The sequence below is a fragment of the Emys orbicularis genome, chromosome 7 (assembly GCF_028017835.1).
Source record: "Emys orbicularis isolate rEmyOrb1 chromosome 7, rEmyOrb1.hap1, whole genome shotgun sequence".
Lineage (NCBI taxonomy): Eukaryota > Metazoa > Chordata > Testudines > Emydidae > Emys > Emys orbicularis.
The window spans coordinates 25,354,828-25,367,107 of NC_088689.1; the positions used below are offsets into that span (position 1 = coordinate 25,354,828).

Below are 12,280 nucleotides of genomic sequence, written 5' to 3' on the forward strand. Positions count from 1 at the left end.
GCTAGTCTACACTGGCAACGTTAAAGCGCTACCGCGGCAGCGCTTTAACGTAGCTTGTGTAGTCGTGGCAGTGCACTGGGAGAGAGCTCTCCCAGAGCTCTAAAAAAACCAAAAAACCAAAAAAACAACCCCACCTCCACGAGGGGCGTAGCTCCCAGCACTGGTGCACTGTCTAAACTGGCGCTTTACAGCGCTGAAACCTGCTGCGCTCAGGGGGGTGTTTTTTCATACCCCTGAGCGAGAAAGTTGCAGTGCTATAAAGTGCCAGTGTAGACAAGCCCTCAGTAACCTGAAGTCTTTAAATCATGATTTGAGGACTTCTGTAACACAGTCAGAGGTGATGGGTCTATTCCAGGAGTGAGTGGGAGAGGTTTTGTGGCCTGCAATGTGCAGGAGGTCAGACTAGATGATCATGATGATCCCTTCTGGCCTTAAAGTCTATAATAGAAAGCATTCCTGCATTCAGAGAAGTAGGCTTTTCCTCATTTACATTCTAAAAACAGTAAATATACATGGGGTATCCCACCATCAAATTCTTTCAATCCTATTTCCTAATCATTTTTAGATCCAAAACCATGATACGACTTAAAAAGCAAGCCAAGTCTATATTACTATAGCTGGGGGTAAATCTTCTGTATCACAAAACCCTTACAAAGCCCAATTCTATTAGAAAGCAAGTTTGGCCAAATGCAATTAAAGACATTGGTTCAGTAATGTCCTTCCACAAAAGTTTGAGATTGTTTATCAAAAGTGTTTGCAAGCCTAATTAGATTACATTCAAACATTCTCTTTCATACATTATTTTGTTAATTTTCTCAAAGAACTCTAGTTGCTTAAAAATACAATTGTATACAATTGTATAGACTTAAAATGACACAGTCAGGGAGTTTAAAGAGTTTCTTTAAAAAAAACCAACTCTATATTTAAAAAAACCAACCCTCTATATTTTTTCTAATACCATCTAAGAATAGGAAAATAACAGGCCAAAGCTTTTAAGACTCCTTTTACCTTAGACAGTATTGTGCACATAATTACCAAAATAATTTTTCAATGAGAGGGAATGAGACAGGCCAAGCATTTCATGCTAATTATTCCATTAGGTCATGCAATGCTTTTCAACTTCTATGTGCAAATATGGGGGACTCATCCTGCAATGAGCTCTGCATGGGTGTAAGGTCTGCCTGCACAGAACTTATTGCAAGACAGGTGCACCCATCTTCATGAAGTCTAGGTATCCTTTTCCTGTATTTGTACTTGTGAAATCTACTTTCTTAGATATATAGGGGATATCATGTATGCATTATGGTTAATATGTGCAATAATTGCTTGAAGATATTTTGAAAAGTATATTGCTTTTATGTAATGATGTTTGCTAGGTGGACTGTACTTTCAGAGAAAATCCAGTATGTGCCATTCATTTGAACAAGCCCTGCATACACAATAATAAAAATAAAAATATTTAAACTATAATGTGCTTTTATATTTGGTCAAAACATTGATTTCCCCCAACCACGCATTTTGAATGAAGCACAATTAACACAGCAACAAAAAATATTAACGTGTTTGTCATTGTTTTTAAATCACAATTTTATGTCAGGGAAAGACGTCAGAATGACGGGGGTAGAAAATAAAGTTGTCTACAGAACAACAGGTAGAGCAGGGATGACTCCCCCACTCTGCATCACCAAGGGATCTTAATTCTAACATGGAGGGACCAACCTTAACAATAGTTCAATCTTCTGCCTAATCCTCCAAACACTTATGAATGGTCTTAACTTTAAGCATGAGAGTAATCCCGTTAAAGAATGTGTACATGTGTACAGGATCAGGGCCTAACTCAGACTCTCCTGAGCCTCTCTGTTGATACAAATAAGATGGCCAGCTGCTGTCAAAACATGATGGCAAATTCTGTGATATGGACACCTGCAATTCCTATTTGGACTCTTTTCATTGACTTGACTAAGAACCGAACTGGGCCATTAGAAGTGAGTTCAGATCACTTATTTCACAAGGCCACTGAATGTGTTTTGGACCACACAATGGCAATAATGTTTCATTTACAAGTGACCTGGGCTATCTTAAAATTATATTAAAACATATCCTATTAAAAAATCCAGACTCATCAGCATGTGTAGCCCGTTATCATGCCTAAATGTATTTGTCCAATAGTTTCATACAATAAATTAACACAATTCTAAGAATAGGTTGTTCATTAATGGCTGCTGCAGAGGCAAGTAATAGTGATTAATTCTCAATGCACAAAAATATCAGAACATATTAACCACATTTCTCTAATTGGATACAACCTATTGCAAACAACTAAATGCCTTTTCCATTTTTCTTCTCTGTTGTAATATAGGTATTTTGTGTTCAAAGGCAAATGTTTCATTAAAAAACTGTTCGCATCAAGCACTGTGTATGTGATTTATATATTGTTAAACTATTTACATTAATTGCCATTCATCCTTGAGATCACTTAAGCCTGTCATTTTAAACCAATTTCTTTGTGGGTGGCAGCTAACAGCAGGAAATAGTTTGGAGATCTGGACATTTTTATCACCTGATGACTATTTTAGTAGTGATTCTTCAGTCAAAATTAAGCTACACTTTCCCTATCCAGAGGGGAAAGAAAGCCAAACATACCTATGGCAAACATACTACTTTCTGACCTGTTAAGCAGTTTTAAAGTTAAAGGGCTAGAGAGCATATAGCAGAGCTAGGTATGGTGTTCAGAAAGATTGCTCCTCAAAAAGTTAGGAGTACTGGGAGTTCTGCAATGAAGTAGTCTAGTCAGCAGTTACCAACTTTTAAGTCAGCCCTCGAGGCCAATATTATAGTGCTGTCAGTTGGAAATAGGGTGACCAGATAGCAAGTATGAAAAATCAGGACGGGGTGGGGAGTAATAGGCAAGAAAAAGCCCTGAATATCGGGACTGTCCGTATAAAATCGGGACATCTGGTCATCCTAGTTGGAAAGAACTCCTTTCTTGTCCTTATGCTGGAGTCTTTACTCAAGCAAACTCTTGAAAGTTTTAGACTGCAGAACCAGACCATTTTTGGAATTAATGTAATGCATTTTTATTTACAACATATTTCTCTTACAAAGAAGAATTTTGTAGAATGCCAAAAGGAGACATTTAAAATCCCCCCATTTAAGTGGATGCCTCCCTTGTTTGACAGCCTCCAGCTTTTCACCCTCTGAGAATCTCTCAGCTAAATGTAAAGACCCTTAAAATTAGGCCCAATAAATTTGGGATTAAGCGTCACATACTGAAATGTTGTTGTCCTCCCAAAAATATGTTTGCATTTCATTAAAAATAAGAGCTTCCACCTTCTTGTAAGCTTTAGTAACCCTCCCCTCACTTGCCTTCTCTCTATTGTTTATAAACTTAACTAACTCTCACCCTACAGCCTGCCTTCCTATGCACTAACCCTAACCCTCCTCCTCACGCCATATTGCCTCTTTTATAAACACCGAACATCCCACTTTGCAAACTCCCTATTTATAAACTCACTGACCTGACCTTCCTCCCTACCTTTCCCACTTTACAAAGTCAGAAAAGTGTAGAAGCTAGATCTGTCTGGATCCCACCAGTCTTTGACCATCAATCCCCAAAGCTATTAAAATAGAACATAGGTCTAGTTTTTTTTACTGTAGCAAATAAAATCCAAACCTGGGTATATCTCAGCATGTGAGGGGTGCATAAATGTGGATCCAGCTCTAGGTCCTGCTGGATACTACCAATTTTGGCAGCAATCACCCAAATTCTATTGCCTGAAGAGAGAACAAGTGTAATTACTTTTAACCCACCCAAAAAGTCCATGCCCAAATACACATAGGTCACAAGAACTCATACCCATACTCAAGAACAAGACATAGTGTCACAAGAACTCATACCCAGCATCTGAATCCAGACAATTTTTAGCCTACATCCCCAACCTGTATTTTTGTGGGTCTATTTATTATATAAGGATACACTGGAGTCTGGATGTTTGCAGTCAATTTGGGACAGCTGCACTTTTCTCTGAGAGGAAAGATTTCCAACTGGTTAAGAGGTGCGGGCTGGGAACTTGTGGCACCTGGGATTAATTCCCTGCTCCAGCACTCATGTACTGGATGACTCTGGGCAAGTCACTTAGGCTCTCTGTGCCATCTGTAAAACGGGAATAACAGCACAGTTACAGGACTGTTATGAGGATAAATACATTAAAGATTTGTGAGGCGCTAGGATGTGATGAGGGGCAGATAGTACCACAGACATATTTGTGAATTTTGGGGTTTGGAATACAAATGCTGTCTGGATTCAGCTCCTGTTGCACACCAATCTGGCATTTTTGGGTGCCCTAGGAGCTCCTACATTTTTACTGTGTTTAGAACTTGGGAGTACTGGGGCTAAAAACTGGCAGGATCCAGAAACCACAGGTACATTTTTCCACTGTTAGTAAGTCAGGATGAATCGGGGCCAAATTTTTTGGTGCAGTAGAAGCTACGCTCATTCTCCAGTTTAGTGGTACAATTTGAGGATTTGGAAACAAAGAGTGCCAAGATCCACCTGGATCTGGGTACCAGATCTATTCTCCGCCCCCCCGGGTTCATGCATTAAGGTGCTTTAGCGGGGGTCTGGGATTTATTTTGATGCAGTAGGAGCAGCGCTGCTTGTTCTTTATGTTGACTGGAGCTAAAAAAGCAGCGGAATCTATGCGGTTTTCACCTTTTCCCTGCAAATTTCGCAGGAAACCTCCCACCCTAGCCTGGCCCTTCACTAACCCTCCCAGTGGCCTGTTTCCCCCCTTCATACAACAACCCGCAGCAACTCTCGCTCCCGCTCCCCTCAGCCATAGGTTACGGCACCGGCCGGGGCCGCTCCTTTTGCCCGCCAGCGCCAGGCAGGTGCGCCGGGGTGCAGCAGGGCTCTGGGTGTGCCAGCACCGCGCTCGCCGGGGGAGGAGGATTGGGGCACGTGACACTGAAGCTAACTCGTGCAAATTGCGTAAGAGGAAATTCAGCGGGCTCGCAGCAGCAGTCACCGCTGGCCCAACTTGCGTGCGCGGGGTGCTGCGTTTGTTCTTGTGGTGATGTCTTAGGGGGTTTTGTTGGTGGTTTGTTTTTTTTAAATCCCTTCTGCAGAGCGGTGAGTGCTGGTGCATTTTCTTGCGGCCCCTCTAAAGCCAGCGATGGCGGCATAAAGCGGGTGAGATGGGCAAAGTAGAGTCTGAGCTGGTGTTTTCAGTCCCCTCTTTCCTCCTGCTCCAGGTCAGGGGGTTCGTGCTGAAGCTCTGGAAGCCTTAGTGGCTTGCAAATGCAAACGCCTCCCCTGGCTCCTCCCTTTTGCTGCGGCCGTGCTTAGGAGTGGGGGCTGGGTTGACACATGTAGAATAACTGGGCCTGCTCGTTTAGGATTATTCGTACAAGGGAAAGATGGAGCTGGGCCCCATATTTATTTGTTAGAAAGTCATTGAAACCCCTAGTGTAATTAAAAAAAACAAAGTTGGGGAGGGAGAGCAGGTTTAAGAGTTCCCTCTTCAAACTTTTTTTTTTTTTTTTTTTTTGCTGTGCCTGCAGCTTCCCTTTGAACAGCCTGGGAAAGTGCTTGAAGGTTTGTTTTCTTCCCCTTCCCTCCCTTTGTTTGGGTGTTTTTAAAGCTTTGCTAGGGTTTTGTAGCATGCTGTGCATTTCTCTAGTGTAGGGTGGTATCCAGCTGGGACATTCTGAATAGGAAATTTTCAAGAGAATGAGATGAAACTGAAAGTGTGCTGCTTCGCCCAAAGTGACTCTTTGAAAAAGGCATCGTGGGGTCCACACGTATTGCGTCTCAGTGACTTCCAGATCCCATTTGTTCAGCTTACAAATAAAAAGAGAGCTTTTCTTAGCTGTCAGGCCTGCAAATTCAAGATCACAGTAGTAAAGATTCTGTTGGCCAAATGCTAATCTCTTTTACACCTGTAGAATCCCACCAATCTCAAATTATGTCCTTGGCTGCACCTTTGCAATCTACTGCTTCTAGGGGAAGTTCTTAAGGGCATAATTTGAAGTCAAAATGGGTTGGTGTGGATGGCACTAAAAGCAGGACTTAGTTAACAATTCTGTGGCTATGTGGGGCTGGAAAAAATAAAGTTAGGCTTTCCCAGAGCAGTGTTGATTCTTCGGGGGCCAGTTAGTAAAAAGTGTCTTTAAAAATCTGCATTCTCATCACTGAATAATGAGATATGACTAATGCACCCAGAAAGCAGACTTGACGAGTAAGAAGGTGCCAATTTTTGTGAACCCTTTTCAAAATAAAACCTTACTTTAAATATCTCACTGAAATTTACACTGTACAATCCTACAATACATGAAGGAGACAGCTGGGAAAAAAATTCCTAGTAATGGGGTTCTTGGTTTCATGAGCACTGTGGAGTTGGGTCCAGACTCTGAGTGTTTTCTACAGTAGAAGGATGCAAGCACTCATAAACTAGTGGTATTAGTAGGACTCTGCATCTGGAATCTGCAGGTTGGAACAGAGTAATCCTAAATATTTCAGGTTTCAGAGTGGTAGCCGTGTTAGGCTGTATCAGCAAAAAGAACGAGGAGTACTTGTGGCACCTTGGAGACTAACAAATTTATTTGGGCATAAGATTTCGTGGGCTAAAACCCACTTCTAATGAGACTAATCAATTAAGGTGGGCTATTATCAGCAAGAGGAAAAAACACTTTTGTAGTGATAATCAGAATGGCCCATTTCAAACAGTTGACAAGAAGGTGTGAGTAACAGTGGGGGGAAAATTAGCATGGGGAAACTGGACAGTCTCTACGCAAAAGAATAAATGGACACAAATCAGACGTCAAGAATTATAACATTCAAAAACCAGTCGGAGAACACTTCAACCTCCCTGGTCACTCAATTACAGACATAAAAGTTGCAATTCTCCAACAAAAAACCTTCAAAACCAGACTCCAACGAGAAACTGCAGAACTGGAATTAATTTGCAAATTGGACACCATTAAATTAGGCTTGAATAAAGACTGGGCATGGATGGGTCATTACACAGAGTAAAAACGATTTCCCCCCCTACTGTTACTCGCACCTTTTTGTCTACTGTTTGAAATGGGCCATCCTGATTATCACTACAAAAGGTTTTTTTTCTCCTGCTGATAATAGCCGACCTTAATTGATTAGTCTTGTTAGAGTTGGTATGGCAACACCCATTTTTTTTATCTGATGAAGTGGGTTCTAGCCCATGAAAGCTTATGCCCAAATAAATGTGTTAGTCTCTAAGGTGCCACAAGTACTCCTCGTTCTTTTTGCTAAATATTTCAGTTTTCCTCCTCATTCTTGTTTTATTGCAGGTCACCCTGTCCTCCCTTCCCTCAGGCTACAGTGAATTGGGAGATCTGGTTGCCTTCTAGTATATTCATCATCTTGGATCTGAGATAAAAATGGAAATACCAGATCTCTTGTTATGTCAAGCAAATAGGTGACTCCGTAGGGCCTGTCCTACAACAACAAAACTAAACCCTTCAAATGCCCCGTATCTACTTCTGTCATACAAAATCTCCCTATGGTGGGGAAAAAAAGGGAAGCAAGTAATATTGTAGACAGAATGAACTATGTTCCAGAATTTATCTGCTCAATCTGGGCTAAGGATAATTGTTTCCTGTGTAGAAAATATTTGGTAATATGGTGCCAAATCTGTCACTCCTTTTTTTTTAATGTAAGGAGAAGGCAAAATGAAGGTTAATAAGGAGTATTTGTTTATTGCTATATATGTAATACAGACAGTAAAAATATAGATAGTAAATATAAAGATCCTCTTTGTTTGCTACTTCATCATTCCCAAGCAAGTCATGGTGTAGTTATTGTTAATTTCTGCATCTTCTTCATTTTTTATTTTTTTTTATTTTGATCTCTGCTTTCACCTTATTAAATGATAGAATGCTGCACTTCTATAGTATTTCAAATCTTCAAAGCAATTTAGAAGTATTAATCCTTACTCACTCTGAATCACAGGTGACTATCTTCATTTTTTCAAGCAGTGAAATAAAGATACAGTGTGAATAAGTGACTTGCTCAAGGTCACTTAGTGGCAGAGCTGATTAATTCTTGAGTCCAAATTGTCCCTATGCGGGGAATGTGAGGAAAACATATGCCAGATTAGAAATTCCATGGGATTGCTTGTGGAATATTCTGTTTGGGGGAGCTAGGGTTAACCCTTTTGTGGAAGTGTGAAAGTTTTTGACTGAGAACCCTTTGAATGTTGGCAGTCCATGTGAGGCCAAGGTAACTATATAGAAATGATATGCTGCTGAACTGTGTATATGGCCTTTAGTCTTCCCTTCATTGCATAGCAAATGTAGCTTCAATGGAGCCATAGTATGGAATCTACTATTGGTGCCTGCCCACAGAAAAATTCCTCCCTGCCTGTTGAGGTAGGTTCCTCAGCTGAGTCAGAAGTAAGTGTCATGTGGAATTCCCATGAGATTTAATGAGCTGATGCCCCTCTCCTACCAAACCAGTCCTTGTCTGGTCCATTCAGGAAGAAAGACCAGATGAAATGTGTGTGGTATAATTAAGTCACAGCTTTTTTAACTTCCTACATCTGGGGATAACAAACAGTAAATTGTACAGTTCATGTAATTATTCTTTCCTTAATCATTATCACCTATTCCCTCTTTCCAACCTAGTCCTGGCCCATTGCTGGGTTACTGCTGCCCTCCCCTTGTTAAGGGGCAGGGATGAAAAAAAGGAAGCTTTCTCTCCCTGGTGTACAAATATTAGGAGCCAATTACCCCGCTTTCTTAGAGGATGCCTTCCCTTAAATCCACTTCCAACCTGGTTTAGCAGGGAATCAAACCTTTATGGAATGATATCTGCATTGCACACTTGCTACCTACTAAGTTGTGACATCTTTCCTAACCTCCTGACCTACCCTAATGAGTCCCTGAACTGCCAAGGGGAAAGCAAAAAAAACCAAAAAAACAATAAAAAATCCAAAACCAAACCCCACCCATCTTGCCTCGGCCAATCTGGTGGTGAAGGAAAACTTTCTTCTCAGAGTCAAAAGAAAAAAGGCAACTAGTGCAATACTCACAGCAGATCATAAAAGATACAGTCCTTATTCTGATCCCTGTGGATATGTGGCGCGTGGAAGGATGCTGTTTGTGATGAGACAGAGTTCTGTCTGGAGGACACAAGGTATAAATACCCCTTGCCCTCTTCTCTTATGCACCAGTTGGTTCTGTCCCCCCACCTGAACTGGGCACTTTAGTTCTCCCTTGGCTTAGCTCAGATACAGTCTATTTTCCCTCCCCTGGTAACCCAAGGACAATGGGTCCATTAAAAGAGCAATCACCCCTATTCTTTCAGGTGTCCCACCATGTTCAGTTGTGGTGAGCATGTTCTCCTTGTGTATGAATCCCTAACTCTGGCAGCGCTTCTACAGGATCTCTGGAGAGAAGGGTGGAAGAAGTTCACAGAGGTGATATATTCTTTACATCCACCCCTGTCTCCTGCCCTACAGGCTGAGATCTGCAGGGTTTTTATTAACTCCACCATAGAAGTGGATGGGGCACTTTGGCTTTGGTTCCCTGCCCAGTGTTCACACCTTTTGAATATCTTGTCTCAAACCATAATTACTAGTTTAGTAGTTTTTCTCTTCCAGAAAATGTAGAGGGCTTTTTATTCTTTGTGTAAAATTCCTAAATTTGGCTAGCTGGAGCAGTGCCTTCTTAGGCTACATCTACACTACAGCGGGGGGGTCGGTTTAAGATACGCAAATAGCGTAGCTGAATTCGACGTATCGCAGCCGACTTACCCCACTGTGAGGACTTCCGCGGCTTCCCGTCGACGGCTCTTACTCCCACCTTCGCTGGTGGAGTAAGAGCGTCGATTCGGGGATCGATTGTCGCGTCCTGACGGGACGCGATAAATCGATCCCCGAGAGGTCGATTTCTACCCGCCGATTCCGGCGGGTAGTGTAGACCAGGCCTCAGTGTTTTCCTTTGAAAGCCTGTTTAAGTGCCATCATGTCTATCAAGTTTAAATAGTCTTAGATTTGAAAAAAAAAAATGATTTCCTTAATACCATAGGCTATTTCTCCTACGTACCTAGAAATACAGGATACTCACTCTAAAAGTTCTGAAGTTGCTATGTATTTTGTTTTTTTCTCAACAGCGTTTTGTGAGTGTTTTATCTATCCATACAATGTAGGTTTATCAACATTTAGTAAAAATAAAACAGTATAGTTTTGCTCATAGACTTGATTAGATTTATAAGTAGGAATACCCTAAACACTAAAACTTTCCTACAATCTTGCTTGTATTTGGTAGGATAGAAGCAACTTTTACTCAAAGATTTTGTCATCAATGTAGCCAAATAGGTTATTTAGGGGCTTGTAAGGATGGGTTTGGCAGCTTCTATCTGCATTCCGATCCATGACAAGTTAATTACACCATTTATTCAGCAACTACACGGAAGATCCATAGGAAACCATAGTAGTTATACTGTAACTTGTGTTACCCTGACTTCTTTATCTCCTGATAACTCTGTAATTAACTTGTCACCACTGTTTAACGCTTAACATATGTAGAGAATCAATTCATGGCATCACTAAAGAGATAGTAGCCTGAAGGAGAAGCTTGTGCCCTTTGGAAAGGCTATCGGGGTTTACTTAAAAGGCAAAATCAGGGAGTTGGGCAGTTCATTTTGGGAAAACTGCATAATGTGGAAAGACTGTTCCAAAGCAAGCTGGGATTTAACAGTGTTTTTTAAAGTGTAGATTTAGGTGACAGGATAAATTAACTTCAGTTGCAAAGAGGAGAAACCTAATAGTCTGGAAAGGTATATACAGCCAAAAGAAGAACAGGTTTAGGAAATAGATGGTAGTTTTTGTTAATGTTGTCCCTTACTTAAGTGCACAGTTAAGTATGTGGTAGAGCTAAAACAGCTGTAATCCTTAAAAGTTAAACCAATCTGTGACAGCCACTACACCCAGTCATGCTCTAGCTAAGCAATACATAATTTCCTTCTTACGCTACCCCAGAGGCTGCTGATATAAAAGGTGATACCCTTGCCCACATGTTGAATGTTGAAACTCTGTGTGAACAGTGATGGTTATTCTCAATTAGATTAGTGACATAGTAGCTGAATCGTGGCCCCTAGGGAGCAAAAATACAGTTTTTCTGCACCAGCCTTAAAAGTAGTAAGCCAGTCTGCCTGGGATGAAATTGTTTTAAAAATAAGTTTCAGTTTTCTGCTTAATTCTTTTCATTATTTTAGTTGTTAAATATGCAGGTTCTGGAAAAAATGTTTAGAACAATGAGCTAAATCCTAGGTGTATTCAGCCTAATACTTTAAAAGATTTCCTGTGTTAGAAATATTTCCTGTTTGTAACACTAGTGTAGTCAGCAAGTATCCAACACAGCCTGTATTGCCCATTCCCAGAAGTCGAAGGGTGAAACTGAATGCACATTCTACCAATAGCATAAGTCGTAAAAGCAAGCACTTGTTAAATCTATTTGTTTTTATTATAGACATCGATCTGCCAGTCGCAATAATGCATTTATGGACATTTTTCTGCAAGCACAGCGCTGGTGGCAGTTTTTACTGACAAATTGAGTCATATGGACAGTAGTTCAAAATACGCTTACTTTATTGACAGATTGTGCAATTCTCTAGTTCACTGAGTGTTCATAAGATATCTGGGTTGGTGAAGAGAATGTAACTAATGGGAAAATGTAGGACAACAGTTCTAATTTTTGAATGTTGAAATCTGTAAGGAAGTGACAGGACACAGCTACATTTCCTAGTTACTCTTGCAAACTTTTTAACTCTCTCTAGAAATTTTTCACTGACTAGATGATCTCCTGAGGTCCCTTCCAACCCTGATTATTCTATGAAAAGAAACCTGACCTGTCCTGGCATCATAAATTCAGTCTTCCAGGTCTGGAAACTCTCTTTCCTACTGATGCAATAGATTGCTAATGGAGATAGTGCAGCCTTGTAGAACACCAGTACACCATCCACAAGGAAACTGACACAGACGTACAGAAAGATATTTGAGTTTTGTGAAAGTCTAATAAAAGAAATTTGCACCTAAAAACATGAACACCAAAAATGCTGCCTTAATCTTGTAATTTTACAGCAGAGAATTAAATTGATCACCACGTTTATTGCCCCAAAGTAGGCCATGGTTTGGCAGGAGTCGAGTCATACATACATGGAAGTACAGGAAACTGAGTTATATCTTACAAAGATAGCATTAATATGCGCTGACATATTTTCCCATATATTGTTCTTCCAATA

At 40.7% G+C, this 12,280-nt stretch overlaps 1 protein-coding gene across 1 annotated transcript in view; it reads left to right on the top strand.

Moving 5' to 3' along the window:
• Positions 1-5,034: 5,034 nt before the first annotated feature.
• The window catches only part of MGMT (O-6-methylguanine-DNA methyltransferase), a 302,784-nt gene continuing 295,538 nt past the window's right edge, over positions 5,035-12,280 (top strand). Inside the window, exon 1 of the mRNA XM_065408056.1 lies at positions 5,035-5,131. The gene's annotated coding sequence lies outside the window, so the exon portion shown is untranslated. The remainder of the gene's footprint in view (positions 5,132-12,280) is intronic.